General features: G+C 34.5%; 1 pseudogene; it reads right to left on the bottom strand.

The window, feature by feature from the left end:
• LOC140955880 (uncharacterized) overlaps positions 1 to 17,044 on the bottom strand; it is a 44,108-nt pseudogene extending 27,064 nt beyond the window's left edge.
• Positions 17,045 to 19,706: the final 2,662 nt, after the last annotated feature.

The raw sequence follows: 19,706 nt of genomic DNA on the forward strand, positions 1-19,706 counted from the left end.
CCCCCACACTTAGCTCTTGCTCGTCCTCGAGAAAGGATAAATAAAATTAAATTGAAAATAACTATGATCAATCTCTTAATCTCCCATCAATGTCCAAGAGTACAAGCATTATAAACAAGAATACAATCATGAAGGATAAATAATATAATTCTCATGAATTTATTTACATGCAAACTTCAAAACTCAATCAATCGTCTGGATTTAAATGAAATCTATGCCATGCCAAAGTGATAGGTCCTCTCATTGATATACACTCCAACACTCATGTGTTTAGGGTTTATGTGTTTAAATCTCTCAAATTCAATCAAAGAGTATGTTCTACCATAAGCTTGCTTTTCAATCTCATCTCCATTAGCAACTTATTACAAGTATTACATGAATCAAAAGGTCTTATTATCCGGTTGTAATAGGGCTGAGGTTAAGGTGAGGTAAAAGAAAGTAAAAGGAAAGGTTCAAACCAAAGAAAGTAGAGCATTTTGAAAAATAATACTTCAAACAATATAATTCCATTAAAGCACATAAATTTTTCATCTTTAATCACAAATGCTTAACTCCTTTTGATTTCAAGCTCTTTCAACATAAAACCTTAAGAACATAAAGGAATACTTTTTTTTTTCTTTTTTCTTTTTCTTTTTTTTTTCTTCGGCAACTTTGCCCATTTTTTTATCAAGCATCACTATATAATTTCCAACCATAATTCCATGAAATATTACAAGTATATGCTCTACTAATCCTTGGCCAGGGGAAAAGAAAAACATATATAAAGTTAAGGCTTATACATGGATAAAGCAAAAAAAGATAACCAAGCTCAAAACGGGTTCACTAAGGATAATATGCTTTAGGTTGGCTTTTTGGCTTGAGGGGTTAAAATTCCTAATGCCTTTATCATCTTCATGTATATTTGTAATGGGATATAATCTCAATAAGATATGAAGCAAGTTCTAGAGATACTTATCATTGAAAGAATGCACACTCAAAGAATATAATTTTGAAGGCTCAAAAGCTTGCATTTGTATAACACTATAAAGTCAACATGGCATATTCTCAAAGTCAATCCCTAAACCAATTAAACCTTAAAATTTGCATGCATACTCCTTCATTTGATTTTATATCTTCATCTATCTCAATTAATTCTCATACATAATACTCATATTCTCAAAAACCAATGGGAGTTAAAAAGATCAAAATTTGTGTTTTTTTTTTTTTTTTAAGAACAAATTCTCTCAATACCCCCACACTTAAAACACAACATTGTCCTCAATGTTGAAATAAAAGCAAAGGAACATAAGAGAATGACAAAGATAAAGTAAAATACGAAAAATAAAAGATAAGGAAAAAGAAAGCAAATCTGATTTTTTTTTTCTTTTTGTGCTGGGTTGCCTCCCAGTAAGCGCTTTTGTTTTATGTCATTGGCTCGACATATTGCATGCTCATTCTTCATAGATTGGTTCAATTAACTCTACAGAAGCGGTGAGTTCTGTCGTCCAACCTTCATAGAAAGGTTTCAAACGATGCCCATTGACTTTGAGTATGTTGTTCGTTTCTAAACTTGTAATTTCAACTGCACCATAAGGAAAAACATTAGAAACAACAAATGGTCCAATCCAACGAGAGCTTAACTTTCCAGGAAAAAGTTTCAAACGCGAATGATAAAGAAGGACTTTGTCGCCAACATGAAACTCCTTTCTTGTAAGCATTCGATCATGAAGATTCTTAGTCTTTTCTTTGTAAATCCTTGCATTCTCGTAAGCATCATTTTGAATCTCTTCCACCGTAATTCCAATCTTTTTAGGCACCAAAAGGATAGGCGCCACCCATTCACTATCCGTGATGGGGTAAATGACTCCTGCATCATGAAGGACAATTTGCAAAGCTTGCAAATCCAATGTTGATTCATGCATGTTTTGGGGAACACATATATGCCTTTCCATCTCTTCTATCTTGGTAAAATCATAGTCATTGCTCAAAGCCATGCTTAATCCATACTCATCATCAAAATCACAAACTGGCTGCACACACTTATCAACTTGGTCATAACATGTGATAGAATAAACATTGCTATAAGGATATGTCATTGCATCATGAAAATTAAATTCAATTTTTTCATCTCCTACCTCCATAGACAAGGTATCCTTACCACAATCAATCTTTGTGTTGGCAGTTTTCAAGAATGGTCTCCCAAACAATATAGGAGTGCTGGTTGATGAATCACAAGAATCATGTTCCATATCAAGAATATAAAAGTCACATGGAATAACCAAACTATCAATCTTGACTAGGACATCTTCTATCACACCAAGTGGGTAAACAAAACTACGATCCGCAAGTTGCATTACAATACTAGTTTTATTCAAAGGCTCTAGACTAAGAGAATCATAAACATGTTTAGGCATAACACTAATGGATGCACCTAAATCGCATAAAGCTCTTTTAAAACTAGCATTACCAATAACACATGGGATAGTAAACGCACCTGGGTCTTTTTGTTTCAAAGGCAGATTCTTTTGAACAACAGCAGATACAACTTCACCCATACTTACCGTTTCATGACCTTTCAGTTTGAAAGCTCTCTTGGTAGTACACAACTCCTTCAAGAATTTGGCATACTTGGGAATTTGCTTGATAGCATCAAGCAAAGGAATGTTGAGTTCTACTTTCTTAAAAACCTCTAAAATCTCTTTTTCCTTGTCCTCTTTCTTTGACCTAGAAGAACTCACGGGAAAGGGTGGAATTGTTGTAAAACTGGAATTCATTGAGTGAGGAGTTACCTTTGGAGTGTTGGTCTTTGTTTCAGTTTGTGGAGGAGAAGGATGATGTATCTTCTTTGTACTCAATTCAGTTTCTATCTCTTCTTCTTCCTCCATCTCAATTTGTTTTGACCTTTTCTCTTCAATTTCTTTCCCACTTCGCAACATGATCGCACTAACATGCTCTATTGGATTCAATGCTTGGGAGGGCAATTTTCCATTCATTTGTGCTTCCAATTTTCCCACACTTGAAGCTACTTGCCCCATTTGCTTTTCCAAGTTGTGAATACTTGACCTTGTTTCCTGTTGAAAAGACATGACATTTTGTTGCAAAGTAACAGTATTAGAAGCCAAAGTTTTCATCATCTCACGAAGATCATCATTGGATGACGATTGTCTTGCTTGATAATTCTGTTGGGGTTGAAATCCATTGGGATGGAATTGTTGGCCTTGATTGCCTTGTTGAGGTTGGTTCCCATATCGTAGGTTAGGATGATCTCTCCATCCAGGATTGTACGTGTGGGAAAAAGGATCATACTTACGCTGAGGTTGTCCGTTGAATGCTCCATCAATTGCATGAGCTTGTTCAATGTAATCTTCTTGCATTGTTGGGCACATATCCGAAGCATGCCCTTGTGAGGAGCATATGCTACAAACTTTCACCTGCTGCACATTTCCACAAGCCAAAGAACGCACAAAAGAAGTAAGATCATTAACTTTATTTTCAAGGTTAGAAATACTTACCTCATTTACTCGTTTGTTGGAGAAGTCTCCACGAGTGCCAAATTGTTTCGAGTTGGCTGCCATGTTTGAGATCAATTGGCGTGCAGCCTCAGGTGTCTTATCTACCAATGCGCCTCCACTTGCAGCATCAATGATACTACGGTCAGTAGGCATCAATCCTTCATAGAAATATTGAATGAGCAGCTGATCGGGTATTTGATGATGAGGGCATTGAATGCATAGTTGCTCAAATCTTTCCCAATACTCGGAGAGAGTCTCTCCTTGAGATTGCCGAATCCCACATATTTCTTTCCTTATGTTGGCAACTCGAGATGCTGGGAAATACTTCTCAAGGAAAATCTTCTTCATGGCGTTCCAAGTTCTAATAGATCCTGGGAGAATAGAGAAAAGCCATGCCTTTGCTGCCCCTTTTAAAGAGAAAGGGAAAGCTTTCAACTTAACTTGTTCTTCATCAACTCCATTCGGTTTCATGCCAACACAAACCATATGGAACTCCTTGAGATGAGTATGAGGATCTTCTCCTGCAAGACCATTAAATGTTGGTAACAAATGTATAAAACCAGATTTGAGCTCAAAGTTTACATTATTGTCAATGTTTATGCACAATGGTTGATTCTCCACGTTAGGAGCAGCAAGCTCCTTGAGTGTTTGTTGTCGTGCAACCGCCATGGTGTTGAGGTGAACTTCCTTTCTTAACTTGCGTAAAGTGCTTTCTATTTCAAGATCAACCTGCACTAGACTCTGATTAGTAGAACGGGTTACTGGCATCAATCGCTAAGAAAACTCAAAAGAAAGCAACCACACAAGCGATAATAATAATAATAATAATAATAATAATAATAATAATAATAATAATGCAAATTATATGAAAATCCTATGCTAGAAAACTAAAACTACCTAAAAACCTTAGAAAACAGTGGAATTTGGCCTCGATAGGGTAGGGCTAGTGGTATACCACTAGTCTTGTTCAGAACGTCATTTCACTTCAGAAAACGAAGGTTAGAAACCTAATTCCACAAACAATTCTGTCTTCAACAGTACCGCTGCGGCAAGTGAACAGTAACACCGCAAGCAAAAATTCTGTTTTTTTTTTTTTTTTTTTTTTTTTTTTCAGAAATGTAAATAACAATCACAGAAACTAAAAATAACAGTACAAGCACAAGAATCAACTAAAATTACCTCCCCGGCAACGGCGCCAAAATTTGTTGCGATGTCGCGGTCGCACAAATTAATTACCCTAGCTTAAAACACACAAGATAGTATAGAGCAAGCAAGGGGTCGATCCCACGAGGAAGTTTGAAGTTAGATTTTTATGTTGTACGTTATGTAATTGGGGGGGATTGATTTGAAATGATTTAAACTATGGCAGAAATTAAACTAGCAAACAAAATCAATTGAAACTGAAATATATCAAGAAAACAAACCTTGGTTGCAAGCACACATCCACCAACGGAAATTAGAACCGATCCTTGAAACGAAACTCCAGTTTATATTATGAATTTTATCTTTTCTTAATATTGGTTAATTAACGGATCCGCCGTATAACTATCCCTAACCAACAAACAATCACAGTGTCCGCACTAATGATTTAATCCAATGGCAGCCTTAAGATCCAGATAAATTCATTAATCTTAACAACCAAGTTGTCAATTTGTATTGCTATGATCGAATGTTCTCCCTAAGTTTAATAACGTAGTTCCGCTACAATTATCAAGCTTAGTTGCTTCACAAGTTTATATACCACAACTCCGGTTTTGATATCAAACTTAGCAATAGATTGTTCACAATAATAACTTAGAGTCCGCTCTAGCAATTAAGATAAACAATCATAGGAAATATGCATAGGAAAACAAACATATTCATTCATAACATAAACTGAAAATAAAAGGAAGAATAAATCTCACGGTTCTTGAAATCCGAAGGTTTGTTGTGTCCTTGCAACCAAGAAAACGAGCTTAGCCTTGCATATCTATTGAACAACTACTCCTAAAGATGAAAGAATACATAATTTCTGATTTGTAGAGAGGAGAGTTTGTGTTTCCTCCCTTCTTGCTTCTTTTTTTTCTTCTTTTTTTTTCTCTACCTCCTTCTACTCACCCTCTATTTATACACAAATTGTAAGTAAGAAAATATCAAAGCTCAAGTGTGAACATCAATAGATGGTGGTAGTGTGAAGGCTGCTGGCTGCTGGCTGCTGGGTTGAGGTTGGTGGCTGCCATGAGGTTGGTGGCTGCCTTAAGGTTGGTGGCTGCCTTCCTTGACCTTCTAGAATATTTACTAGAGGAGCTAAATTGCTGGTGGGTTTGGATGCTTCTAGATGAAATTTGGATTCGTTTCTTCACGCAACCTGCTTGCTGGCAGAATTCAGCTGTCATCTTTGAAAAATCATATATACCTCATATGACATCTTTTCTGGCTGAAATTTGGAGCGTTTATAGATCTTTGAGTAAGGAATCCAACAAAATTGAGTTTGCATCAATTGGACTTTTGAAGCTCCAGATATTGAATTTTGAATGGGCAAAGGTCAACATTGGCAGACTGCGTGATTTGACTTTGAAGGATGTGATTTCCATGATCTTTCTCTTTTTATATTTCTTGGATTACATTTCCAGAAAGGCATGGATGTTAGCTTTTTAATGCCACTGGAATCACTTCATTTTGATCTCTGGAACTCATGCTCTGCACAAAATACCGACTGAACGTCAAATCTGCCAATTACCTCCAATTTACTCCTTTTTGCATCTTTCATCCAAAAATGCCTTCAAAACATAAAACAAAGAATATCAAGGCATTTTATATAAATAACATATGCAAAACACTAGTTAAATGCGGGTGAAACTATCGAATAATATGGTTACATCACCCTCATTTCTCCATCCAAAATTTAGGTGGTTCCTCCATCCAGGATTATAGGTCTCAAAGTAGGGATTGCATACTTGGTTTGAAAATGGCTTTCTAACATTACTTGAATCATAAGTTTGGCCATATAGCACTTCCTTGAAGGCTGGAATGGTAGGACACTCAGTTGTCCTATGCCCTTTGCTCTCACAAACAACACAACTTTCCTCTTATTGTTCACTCATGACATGCACTTTTTTAATCTCAAGAGACTCTACTTTCCTAGCCAATGAGGCTAATCTAGCATTGAGATCATCAGTCTCTTTCAATTGGAACTTCCCACTTGAATGAGAGATGGTGTTTCTAGACTTAACATGAAGTGGGAAAGAAGTCTCCCATTGCTTTGTGTTTTCAGCCAATTGATCAAAGAAATCAAAGGCTTCATGACACGACCAAAAGCTTGATGTCTTCTCCCAAGTGCAGGAGTGTCGAAGTAATAAATAACCCGGCAAGACCGGGGTCGAACCACAGAGAGGTTAATTGTATAAATTATAAATAACAATACAACAACAACAACAACAACAACAACAACAATAATAACAATAATAATAATTATAATACTCAGTACGTGGCGTTGTTATACCTGAGAATGATCTAAAAGATCGGGTCACAGGTTTCCAGCCTATATACTGAGTTTATGATAAGATCAAAGATATATATTATATAATATAAACAGAATATAAATAATAATCATAATAATAATAATAATAATAATAATAATAATAATAAAAGGAGAAGATGAAGAAATTAATGAGAACTTTGAGATGAAATATTATCGTAAGGATTAAACAATGATAAAACCAAATGTCAAGGTTAGAGGATCCACTAATGGTACTTCAAACAAGTATAATATAAACTCTTATTACTCAATTGGAAACCACACATAAAGGAGGTTCCAATCAGATTATAAATTGTTAACATGATTACATTAGTTATCTTATTCGAATAAAGCTAATACTTGTAAATGTTGGCAGGCATTCATGATTATAACTTATGTTAACAACAAATCAAGTCCCTTTCATAGCTCAGGTGTCGATTATACCATACAGTATGGGCTATGAAAGTACCAAGTATTTGTTGTACCAAGTGTTATACAACATAAATCTAGATTAACCATTTAACAAGCAAAGTATTAAAAGTGAACAAGATAACAAATATAAAACATGTTAGTATCCAACGTTAAGGTCCATGTTAAGTTTATATTATACTTATTCTTACACCATTAGTGTACCCTTTTCACCTTGACATAATTAACTTAGCTAAACATAATGAAAGAAAGAAACATAAATGAACAAGATAAGAACATAAATGAGAAAGAAGTTAACTAAGTAAAGGAAAGGAAAAGAAGTGCATAAACTTGATATTAATGAAAGCAAAACATAAGCAATACAAAGAGAGAAAGCAAGAGCATGATCTTGATCTGAACACCAAGATCCTCAATACATGGTAAGTGCCTCCTTTTATAGGCCAAAATTTGGAACTATTGATTTGTTGACTAATTGATGAGTGGGTGGCCACATCTTGACTTAATAACAATCCTTATCTTCTTGTCTGAACAAGACGTCATTGCTAACATCATAATTTGCCCAGAATACTCTGGAATGTTCTAGGAAATTGTCTCAGCTTTCCAACAAAAAAAATATGAGGTCATTTGGACTTCTAGAACTCAAGATATGGGCTGAACACTAAATAGTGTCTGGGCTGCAGGACAGCTTCGGACTTCTTCATTGTTCCTTCAATTTGGACTTCAAAACGACCTTTTTAGATCTTGGGCTCCTCATGAAATGAACCTAAATCCGAGATCTAGAGCTCCAGATATGATCCAATTACCGAGCAATATTCTGGTTTGGACTGCACCGACATCTCTTTTCTAAGTTTGGCCATCTCTTTGTCCTTTAACTTTCAATGCTTAAACTCATCAATCAATCCTTTTATTTATGTGATAGTCCTGCATTTAAAATGAGCATTTACCATAAATTAAGGTATCTTATACTATCAAACTTGTTATTATAAAACATGCTTTCGTTAAGGAGTTATTGATACTTCAAGTGCAAAATGATGATATAAAACCTTGATAAACATGCACTTTTAAATACTAATCACACCCCCCAACCAGCTTATTACTAGTCCCTAGTAATCTAAAGCGTTAAAATAGAGAAACAATTTGCAAGTTTCACAAAGCAAGGCATTCATCATTCAACTTCTATTACTCTATCCAGATAAACAAACTCTCATTAAATTTATATTACTGCTTCATACTTCTTAAACAAGATATTAATAAACCTTCTTTTGATGTGCTCAATATATGAAAACATAGATGATGGGGCTTTTGTTGGAAGAAAACAATATTATGTTCAAATGTTTAAGGTGAACTTCCTTGGGTTGGGATTATTATTATTATTACTTTTTTTTTTCTCTTTTTTTTCTTTTTTTTTTCTCTTTCTTTTTTTTTTTAATTTTATTTATATACACATACAACTGAAAACATAATGTATCTTTAACTCATGTAACGAGTTTTAGGCTAATGACTCCCAGACAAGTTGGTCTTAGGGCATTAGGTGTTGAGACACCCCTACGAGCTTAACAACTCGGGTTGCAGATACTGATACGTAGATAGTGCAATGTTTGATTCCCTTAAGCTTTTCTCCTTAACCCATGTAACAAGCTTTGGGCCAATAACTCCCAAGTCAGTTGACTTTAGGGTATTAGGTGTCAAAACACCCCTTCGGGCTTAATTGCTTAGGTTAGGGAGGCTACGAAACCAAACTTATCCACGTTTTATTATCATCAATACTATCTTTTTTTTTTTCTTTTTTTCTTTTTTTCTTTTTTTTTGAAAATTATATACTATCCTTTTCCCTTAGTTGTTACCTTCAACAAAAGAACATAAATAATGTAATAATCCAATGTGCAACCCACAATCATATGTTAAAGTGTGTGTGTGTGAAAATGAAGGTTTAATAATACTTGTTAAATGAGTATAGGAGCAGAATCAAGTGATAACAATGCGAGAGTTTGTAAACCTGAATATTTCAAGAAGTATTCTAATAGGCCTTGTTATGAATATTGCAAATAACCATTAGAAAATTTTTACTAAGATGCGTCTCAAGAATAATTCCTCTTTACTCTGCCATCCTAGTAATAACAGTTTTGCCAAATGGTTTTTTTAAAAACAAACACAGTTAGTTGGTTAGTTTTTTTTTTTTTTTAACTACTACCCTCTCCCCCCAACCAAAACGAGACATTGTCTTCAATGTTCGAAGGTAGAAAGATAGAGTATAGAAGACATCACCTGAAACAGCGAACAATGACAAACCTGAAACACACTTAAACAAATATAAGAAGTAACAAAACAAAATAATATGCTATTAATAACACAAAAGACACAAGGTTTCACAAATGAAGGCTCAAATCTAATCTAAGCTTTTTACGGCTTTCCTTAGCTGACCAATCTAGGCGACTCATGCAAGGATCAATGACAGGGATGAAAGATTGTAGTTGGTCAATCAATTGTTCAGCAGTAGCAGCAGAGATTATGATTTGTCGTGCCGAAGATGTTAGAAATTCCTGTTCCACAGCTTGATCAAGGAAAGATAGCAACTTATCATAAAAACCATTAACATTTAACAAACCTATAGGTTTATGGTGAATGTGCAGTTGGGCCCAAGATGAAATATGAAAGATCTCTTCCAATGTGCCCAGACCACCTGGTAAGGCAATGAAGGCATCAGCATGGTTAAACATGGTATTCAGTCGGTCAGACATTGTTGGGACATGTAGTTCCTCTCCAATTGTTTTTCCAATGATGTCCCCATTTGCTAAAGCTTTGGGGACAACCCCCAAAACTTGACTACCTCCCAAAAAAGCAGCCATTGACACTCCTCCCATTAACCCAAGGCTACCTCCCTCATATACTAAATGAATCTTTCTCTCAGCTAGTACCCGACCAAGATGATTTGCTGATTCTAAAAACTCTTTTTCTTTCCCAGGACTAGATCCACCGAAAACACAAATATTTTTTATGTGATGACTTGAGGAACCTGCCATTTCTACACACTTCTATATTTGATGAATGTATGGGATGAGTAGAAATGAAGGGAAGGAAGAGAAGAATTTATAAATGACAAAGTGAAAATGCAATCATACCACCTACATGTAGGCCAGCTGTAGTCTCACACTCTCTCTCTTTATTTATTTATTTTGACAAAGCATGTATGTACAGGTAGTTGTGATTGTGGCTCACATCTTCCCTTGGTTTTACGTCCAAGAACGGCTTAAACGCCCTCTATGGGTCGGGGATAGGCTTCCTATCTAGTTTTCTTAAAAACTGGCAAACAGGGTCTTTTTTAGTCAGATTCCCAAGACTAAGTCGATCATGTTCTTTATGGAATTGTGGCCATAAATCATGAATTACACGATGCACATCTCCACTAGGATGCGTCTCAAGGGTCAACAAAAGATTATCTAAAGACCCCTTACTCAGGTCATCCTTAATGAATTGTATTTTATCTTCACGGTTTACAGATACCATTCCTAAAGAACGACATGTCGCATTACAAGTCCATCTGGCACATCTGTGACAGACTTTCAGTCGTTTTGCACGACGTTTCTTTGCAAAAGTACTTTTACCTGTTCCAAGCATGTGTGAAATGAAAGAATTGGAGGACTCACCTGATAAGCGGACCTTTGCTTCAATCAGCCAACTAATATCTTCAGGAATTTCATGATTCATTAACAACCTCAATCTTGCACACCTAGCACGGTAAATTTTTGTAATCGCATTTGGAGGTAGAGCGGGAAAATACCTTTTCAACTTTTCAAGAGTGGTGTCCATTTTCAAAAGATAATTGGAGACGAGATTCAAAGAAGGGAGAAAGAGCTAAGAATTGTACAAATATATACAGATATCAGTTATTTGGGAAACTGAAAGAACCGACTTAAGTCACGGAGTACCGTTATCCGCCATTTGACCGGGGTGAGAGACTAGCAAAACAAAAGTCACACTAAAAAGCAACAAAAAAATGTGAGAAAAACAAAATAATCAACCTTTATCAATAAGATTATTCAAACCAATGGATTCATTTTCACTAGGAAACTCATCAAAGTAAGCTTTTAAACGATGTTCATTTACCTTCAAAACATTGTCATTCTTTGGATTCTCAATATCAAAGGCCCTATAAGGATACACATGTTTCAAAATAAATGGACCACTCCATCTTGATCTTAGTTTTTCAGGAAATAAATGGAGTTGAGAATTATAAAGCATAACTTTTTGACCAGTATCAACTTTTTGACAATTTTCACAAGTTTTGCAGAATGCATGTGTGTCCTTGAACATGGTGGGCCAATAAAATCCATTTTGTAAGATTTTTGCAGTCGTCTCTCTTGATGAGAATTGACTCCCACATGCTTCAGAATGACAAAGTTTAATGACATTACTTACCTCATTGTCGGGAATGCATATTTGAAATATTTGATTAGGATAATTTTTAAATAAGTAAGGGTCATCTAAGTAAAAGTTCTTCACTTCGTTCAAAAACTTTTCTTTGTCTTCGGTACTCCAGTGAGCTGGCAAATCTCCTGAAGCAAGAAAATTGATATTTTTAGCAAACCAAGGCATTGAACTATGAGAAAGTAAGGATTCGTCAAGAGAGTAATCATCGATTGGTGGGATGTCAAATGTCAAATCTGTTGTTACTATTGACAAAAGATCGGCATTAATATTTTTGGTGCCTTTTTCATCCATGATTTCTTCTTGAGAATAAATCATTTGCAAATCTTCATATTCATCCAACTCAATTTTACTCAAAGTAGATTCAAGTTGATCATGAACTAATTCTTCAATATGATCTACTTCTTGTAAATCATTATCATCTCCAGGTTGCGTGCAAACGTTGAAAATATTCATCTCCAATGTCATGTTTCCAAATGATAGCTTCATCAGTCCATTCCTACAATTAATCAATGCATTAGAAGTGGCAAGAAATGGACGTCCTAAAATGACAGGAATTGAATTACATGCTTCAACAGGTTGTGTATCCAAGACAACAAAATCTACAGGATAAATGAATTTATCAACTTGTACTAACACATCCTCAACTATTCCTCTAGGCACTTTTACAGATCTGTCAGCAAGTAAAAGAGTTACAGAGGTTGGTTTTAACTCACCTAGATTGAGACTTTGAAAGACTGAATATGGAAGTAAATTCACACTAGCTCCAAGATCAAGTAAGGCTCTTTCAATTTTATGTTCTCCAATAAAGCAAGAAATTGTAGGACAACCAGGGTCTTTATATTTCAAAGCATTATTGTTCTGAAGAATGGCACTTACTTGTTCAGCTAAAAAGGCTTTCTTTTTCACATTCAGTTTTTTCTTCACAGTGCACAGATCTTTCAAAAATTTGGCATAGGAAGGAACCTGTTTAATAGCATCCAACAAAGGTATATTGATCCTTACCTGTTTGAAAATTTCAAAGATTTCAGAGTTGTGATTGACTTTCCTTTGTTTGGTCATGGCATGAGGAAATAGAAGTGCTGGCGGGGAATCAGGCTTCTCTTTGCAATGTTCAGGTTCAACCCCTTCCTTACCCTTAGAGATAGACTCATCATCTTTCTCACAAGGTTCAAGAATAGGTTTTTCAATAACATTACCACTACGAAGAGTGATGATTGATTTGACTTGATCCATGTGTTGGCTTCCAGAACCACTTGCATTTGCATTGTATTGCCCCTTTGGATTTTGCTGTGGTTGAGAAGGAAACTTACCTTTCTCTTGGAAACTGAGAGCAGTTGTTAATTTTGCAAGAGCATCTTTAAAATCTGTCATGCTTTGAGCAAGTTGAGTGTTGATTGTCTCCTGCTTTTCAATGAATGCATGCAATGTTTCCTCAAGATTTCTTCTAGGAGGTGGAGCATAAGGAGGTGCATATCCATGAGAATTTTGGAAATTATGGTGTGCTTGAAACGGTGGCTGTGAAGTTTGTGCATTGTTGCTATCACTCTTCCAACTGAAATTTGGGTGATTTCTCCAACCAGGGTTATACGTTTGGGAGTATGGGTTATGGTTGGGTCTTTGGAAAGTGTTTAAAGCATGAGCTTGTTCATGGAGGTATTCCTTGAAAGAAGGCAAAGTTGGACAATCATTTGTTGAGTGTTCCTTGGTTTCACAGATTTGACACACAATGTCTTGAACAGATTTTAATTGACCACTCTTTTTCAATTCTAGTGCCTCGACTTTTCTAGCTAAAGATGCAAACTTGGCTTGGAGATCATGATCTTCCCTAAGGTTGTGCATACCTCCACTAGATGTATGAGGTTGAGTTTTACTTGGTGCCTCATAAGTACCTGTGGAGTCCCAATTTTGAGCATTTTCGGCTAGCAAGTCTAGGTACTCCATTGCTTCATTAGGGTCTTTATCCTCAAAAGTTCCATTGCACATCAATTTAACCATTTGCCTATCTCTAAGTGTTAAACCTTCATAAAAATGTGAAACCAATCTCCATGTTTCAAAACCATGATGTGGGCAAGTATTAAGCAAATCTCGATACCTATCCCAATATTGGTAAAATGTTTCTCCTGGCTTTTGAGTGAAAGTGATGATTTGTCTTTTGAAAGAGTTTGTTCTGTGAGATGGAAAAAACTTCTTTAAAAATTGTTGTTGCATTTCATCCCAAGCACGAATGGATCCTGGTCTCAAATTTTGTAGCCATGTTTTAGCTTTATCTTTTAATGAAAAAGGAAAAAGCTTTAATCAAATGGTGTTCATGCTACAATTTGAGTCATTATAGGTATTACAGACCTCCTCAAATTCCCTTAAATGCAAGTATGGATTTTCTAAGTCTAAGCCATGAAAAGATGGTAAAAGTTGAATAATGCCTGGCTTAAAATTAAAATTAGATGCATCAGGAGGGAAAACTATGCATGAGGGTGCACTTGTTCTTGTGGGATTCATGTGATCTCTAAGTGTTCTCATACGGTTATTCTCATTATTCTCATTATGAAGCGATTGATTATCTTCTTCGGCCATATTTTCTGAAAATGATGAGGATACCCTACAAAGTCGACCACTTAATGTACGTGACCAAACTCGCATGCACGTGTAAGAAGAGAATAAAAGCAAGAAAAGAAAAAGAAACAAAACAAAACAAAACAAAAAACAAAAGTTAAATAAAATGAAAAGTGAAAAGAGAAAATAAATTAAATATTATAATTTATACAAGAATTTACCTCCCCGGCAACGGCGCCAAAAAACTTGACACGACCAAAAACTTGATGTCTTCTCCCAAGTGCAGGAGTGTCGAAGTAATAAATAACCCGGCAAGACCAGGGTCGAACCACAGAGAGGTTAATTATATAAATTATAAATAACAATACAACAACAACAACAACAACAACAATAATAATAACAATAATAATAATTATAATACTCAATACGTGGCGTTATTATACCTGAGAATGATCTAAAAGATCGGGTCACAGGTTTCCAGCCTATATACTGAGTTTATGATAAGATCAAAGATATATATTATATAATATAAATAGAATAATAATAATAATCATAATAATAATAATAATAATAATAATAATAAAAGGAGAAGATGAAGAAATTAATGAGAACTTTGAGATGAAAGATTATCGTAAGGATTAAACAATGATAAAAACCAAATGTCAAGGTTAGAGGATCCACTAATGGTACTTCAAACAAGTATAATATAAACTCTTATTACTCAATTGGAAACCACACATAAAGGAGGTTCCAATCAGATTATAAATTGTTAACATGATTACATTAGTTATCTTATTCGAATAAAGCTAATACTTGTAAATGTTGGCAGGCATTCATGATTATAACTTATGTTAACAACAAATCAAGTCCCTTTCATAGCTCAGGTGTCGGTTATACCATACAGTATGGGCTATGAAAGTACCAAGTATTTGTTGTACCAAGTGTTATACAACATAAATCTAGATTAACCATTTAACAAGCAAAGTATTAAAAGTGAACAAGATAACAAATATAAAAACATGTTAGTATCCAACGTTAAGGTCCATGTTAAGTTTATATTATACTTATTCTTACACCATTAGTGTACCCTTTTCACCTTGACATAATTAACTTAGCTAAACATAATGAAAGAAAGAAACATAAATGAACAAGATAAGAACATAAATGAGAAAGAAGTTAACTAAGTAAAGGAAAGGAAAAGAAGTGCATAAACTTGATATTAATGAAAGCAAAACATAAGCAATACAAAGAGAGAAAGCAAGAGCATGATCTTGATCTGAATACCAAGATCCTCAATACATGGTAAGTGCCTCCTTTTATAGGCCAAAATTTGGAACTATTGATTTGTTGACTAATTGATGAGTGGGTGGCCACATCTTGACTTAATAACAATCCTTATCTTCTTGTCTGAACAAGACGTCATTGCTAACATCATAATTTGCCCAGAATCCTCAGGAATGTTCTAGGAAATTGTCTCATCTTTCCAACAAAAAAAAAGATGAGGTCATTCGGATTTCTAGAACTCAAGATATGGGCTGAACACTAAATAGTGTCTGGGCTGCAGGACAGCTTCGGACTTCTTCGTTGTTCCTTCAATTTGGACTTCAAAACGACCTTTTTAGATCTTGGGCTCCTCATGAAAGTTGTAGGCCTTTGTCTTACCTTTCCATCCATATAAAATGAACCTAAATCTGAGATCTAGAGCTCCAGATATGATCCAATTACCGAGCAATATTCTGGTTTGGACTGCACCGACATCTCTTTTCTAAGTTTGGCCATCTCTTTGTCCTTTAACTTTCAATGCTTAAACTCATCAATCAATCCTTTTATTTATGTGATAGTCCTGCATTTAAAATGAGCATTTACCATAAATTAAGGTATCTTATACTATCAAACTTGTTATTATAAAACATGCTTTCGTTAAGGAGTTATTGATACTTCAAGTGCAAAATGATGATATAAAACCTTGATAAACATGTACTTTTAAGTACTAATCACTTCACTTGGTTCTTTGTCATAAAACTCACCATTACACATGGTTGACACTAGCTTTTTAAAATTTGCGGTAAGAGAGTCGTAGAAGAAACTCACTAACCTCCACATCTCAAAACCATTGTAGGGGCATGCATTTAACAAGTCTTTGAACCTTACCGAAGCTTGGTGAAATGACTCATTTGGACTACAAGAAAAATTCATCATTTGACATTGTAAGGCTGTCGTCCTATGAGTGGGGAAGTATTTTTTTCAAAAATTCAGCTTGCATTTCTCTCCATGTACCTATAGACCTAGGACGCAAGGAGTTTAACCAAAGCTTGGCTTTATCCTTTAGAGAGAATGGGAACAATTTAAGCCGAATAGTTTCCTCGGTGCATGTTCTATCAATAAAAGTATTACATACCTCTTCAAAGTCTTTAATATGTATGTATGGATTTTCAGAATCCATACCGTGAAATGTGGGAAGAAGTTGAATCATGCCCAGTTTCAAATTGAAAGCTTGTTGGTTAAGAGGCAAGATAATACACGAAGGTGTACTTTGTCTAGCCGGGTGAAGATAATCTCTAAGAGTTCGAAAATTAGGTTGATCATTGAATTGTGAAGGTCCATTACCTTGAACACTCCCTTCACCCTCTACATCTTCAACATTAGCCATGAAAAAAATAATAATAATATAACAATTATATGAATACGAAAGGAAAGGAAAAAGAAATAAAAGAAAAAGAAAAAGAAAACGATTGCAAATAAAAGTAAATGAAACGTAAAAGATAAAGTAATAGCTCAAAAATAAATATATAACAAATTAAGAAATTCACTCTCCAACTAATAAGCAATATTAACAACAATAGACATTAAAAGATAATTATAATAAGCATGAATAAAAAGGCGGTAATACCGGCCAAACACTTCAAACAATAAATATAAAAGAAATAATAACAACAAAATAAAATAAACAAGAGGCAGTAAAACCAGCCTTATAATATAAACAATGAATATTAGAAACTAACTAGAATAGACAATAAAAGAAAAATGGTTGAACCAACCAAAATCCAACAATTAATAGTCCAATCCACTGTCCAATATTCGAAAAGTTGAGGTCAATTTTTTTTTTTAGACCGTAAAACCAGCCATTTGATTTTTTATTTATATGAAGTTTTTTTATTTTCTAATAATCAAATATAAATTTGTTACCTTTGCTTGCTAGCTCCCCGGCAACGGCGCCAAAATTGCTTGATCGTTTTTTATGATCGACTTGTTTTAACTCGCAAGTGCACGAGTGTGCGATGTAGCAATTAACTCGGTAAGATCGAGGTCATATCCACAGAGAGCTAGATTTGGAAATTAAGCTAGGTAACAAAAAAAAAAACTCAAGAGAAATTAAATTAACAATAACTTGGTTGAAATTAAATTAAAACAAGCCGATCATAAAAAGCGGTCAAGCAATCAGGAATCCTAGTTTCAAACCCTACAATCAAGAGGAAAAGTAAGAAGAGACCTACTATTATGAAATTCTCAAAAAGAGAAGAAAGTTCAAACCTTGTCATCAAGAAGAACAAGAGAAAAGCCTGCTATCAAGAATTTAAGTTTTGAAAACCCTGCCATCAAGAATCTTAATTTTTAATTATATCAATCAAAACTTTTTGGATTCAATCAAAATAATTAAAAAAACCTTAGGAGAGTTCTAATTGAAAGGAATTGTTGAGATCCAGGATTTCAGGTCAACTGAGTTGGAAAAAAAAGATAGTTATGCAGGAGAATAGTTGAGCATACAGTTTTTTTAGTGTTTCACATCTTGGCTCTGGTTAAAGGGGATCGCTAGATTAGGATCTTAGGTTAGCTAAATTGTTTTTAAAAGATTTATTCTGCTTAAATGGGGTTTCTAGATTGAGATTTTAGATTAACCCAACTGAAGATAGAGATGTAGGTTCTTGTTAAAGAGAATCGCTAGATTAGGATTTCAGGTTAACTGAGTTGTAAATAAAGATATTAGTTCTAGTTAAATAAAATCACCAGATTGGGATTTTAGATTGGCTGAGCTGTTTTTCAGAGACTTTGGTTCTAGTTAAAGGGGATCACCATATTAGAATCTTAGGTTAGCTGAATTATTTTTTAGATTTTTTTTTCTGGTTAAAAAGGATTGTTAGATGGGATCTTAGTTTAACTAAGCTATTTTGGTTCTAGTTAAAGGGAATCACCAGATTGAGATTTTATGTTAGTTAAGCTATTTCAAATTTTTGTTCTAGTTAAAGAAAATCATCAGATTGGGATTTCAAGTTAGTCGAGCTATTTTAGATTTTTGTTTTGGTTAAAAGGAATCACTAGATTGGGATTTCAAGTTGATCAAACTACATGTATAGATTTTGGTTATGGTTAAAAGGAATCACTAGATTGATATTTTAGTTTAACCCATCCTAAAACAGATATTTATTTTTCGGTTAAAGAGGATCCCCAAAATGGGATCTCAAGTTAGCTAGAGACAAAGATTCTGATTCTAGTTAAAGGTGATCGCTAGATTGGGATCTCAGGTTAGTAGAAATGTCTTTGAGATTTTGGTTCTGGTTAAAGAAAATTGTTAAATTGGGATCTCAAGTTAGCCGAGCTGCAGACAAAAATTTTAGTTTTGGTTAAAGGGAATTACCTGATTAGGATTTTAGGTTGATCGAGCTACAAATAAAGATTTGAGCTTTGGTTAAATGGAGTTGCCATATTGAGATTTCAGGTTAACCAAGCTATAAATGGTTTGATCATAATTCTGGTTGAAAGGGATTGTTGTGAAGGCAAAGTTTTGGGTCAACTAAACTAAAAGCTTTGAGATTATTGGTTTTGGAAGAATAGTTCATTTATCTTTACAAACTTACTACTTAATGCACTTAGCAAGTTTTTGCTCTATAAGTATTGTAAAGAGGAGGCATTTGTTACCATCCAATTTTTACCCCATTTTTGAAACATTTTCGAGAAAAAAACCAAAAATAGAAAAAATAACAAAGAAACCAAAAAATATTGTTCTTGACATATTTGCCTTGTTTTCGATGTTTTTTTCAAAGAATTTAAAATCAAAGAAAAGAGAGAAAGAGAAAGAAAAAAGAAAATAAAAAAATGCATTTAATTTTTAGTGATATATTTATAATTGTGAAAATGAGAGGACCAATTTGAAAATTAAAAACCTTTTGACCAAGCAACCCATTTTTTTTAACCAAATAGTTTACAATCATTCTCTTAATCCAAGGTCCATTTTTTCTTTGCTTTATCTCCAAGTTATCAAATGAATGGCTGAGATTCATTATTGAAATCCAATAATTGATCTTGGTTTCTTTGCC

This window comes from Populus alba, chromosome 8 (genome assembly GCF_005239225.2).
Source record: "Populus alba chromosome 8, ASM523922v2, whole genome shotgun sequence".
In the NCBI taxonomy this organism is placed as follows: Eukaryota; Viridiplantae; Streptophyta; class Magnoliopsida; order Malpighiales; family Salicaceae; genus Populus; species Populus alba.